Source organism: Oryx dammah, unplaced genomic scaffold, assembly GCF_014754425.2.
Source record: "Oryx dammah isolate SB20612 unplaced genomic scaffold, SCBI_Odam_1.1 HiC_scaffold_23, whole genome shotgun sequence".
NCBI lineage: Eukaryota > Metazoa > Chordata > Mammalia > Artiodactyla > Bovidae > Oryx > Oryx dammah.
The window spans coordinates 65,125,158-65,126,247 of record NW_024070207.1 but is presented as its reverse complement, the minus strand read 5'-3'; the positions used below and the strand labels follow the sequence as shown (position 1 = coordinate 65,126,247).

Sequence of the window (1,090 nt, the reverse complement as noted above, 5' to 3'; positions counted from 1 at the left end):
TCTTTTATTCACTATAAACAAGACTTACCTCACACCAAAAACAAAAACAAACTCAAAATGAAACAAAGAACTAAAGGGAGAATTAAAACTAGTAAATTCTTGGAAGAAAACCTAGGTGTAAATTTTCATGACCTTGGCTTGGATAATGGTGACAGATATGATACCAAAATCACAAGCAACAAAAGAAAAAATAAATAAATTGGACTGCATCAAAATGTTTAAAAGCATATGCTTCAAATGATACCATGAACAGTATTAAAAGACAGCTCACTGATTTGGGAAAATTTTTTGCAAATTATGTGTCTGATAAGGGCACTGTATATAGAACATAAAAAGAACTCCTAACCTCAAGAACAACAATAAAAACAGGCAATTAAAAACTGGGCAAAGGATTTATATATAGAGAGAGGTATAGTTGATTTAAAAAGTTATGATAGTGCTCGCTTTGGCAGCACATATACAGAAATTGGAACAATACAGAGAAGATTAGCGTGGACCCTGCACAAGGATGACACGGAAATTCGTGAAGCATTCCATACTTTTTTTGTGTGATTTTTTCCCTCTTTTTCTTTAATATTGTATGTTTGAAAATCCAACATCTACTCTAGATTTTTAATCTTTCTTTTTTGTATTTGTTATCAACTTTGTACCTTTAAGAACCCAATGGTCAGTACCCATTTTTACTTGTGAGTGAGATTACTGGCTTGACTGCTCTCTCCCCCTTTGGACTCTCCTTTTTCTCCACCAAGTCGTCTTTATCTCCTCCCTCCCCCTTCTCTTCTCTACCCAACTCTATGAATCTCTTTGTGTGTTCTGGATGGTGGTGAACACTTAGGGAACTGATTACTGGCTGGATCTGTCTCTCTCCTTTTGATTCCCCCCTTTATCCTCATGGCCACCTCTGTCTCCTTCCTCCCTCTTCTCTTCTCTGTATAACTCCGTGAACATCTCTGAGTGGTCTAGACTGTGGAGCACACATAAGGAAGTGATTACTGGTTAGCTTGCTCTCTCGTCTTTTGATTCCACCTCATCTCATTCTGCTCACCTCTATCACCCTCCTCCCTCTTCTCTTCTCTATGTAACTCTGTGA

At 37.5% G+C, this 1,090-nt stretch overlaps 1 non-coding gene across 1 annotated transcript; it reads left to right on the top strand.

The window, feature by feature from the left end:
- The first annotated feature begins 436 nt into the window (after window positions 1-436).
- Window positions 437-543, top strand: LOC120882733. Its single transcript, XR_005725586.1, has one exon. It is a non-coding gene; the product is annotated as a U6 spliceosomal RNA (small nuclear RNA).
- Window positions 544-1,090: the final 547 nt, after the last annotated feature.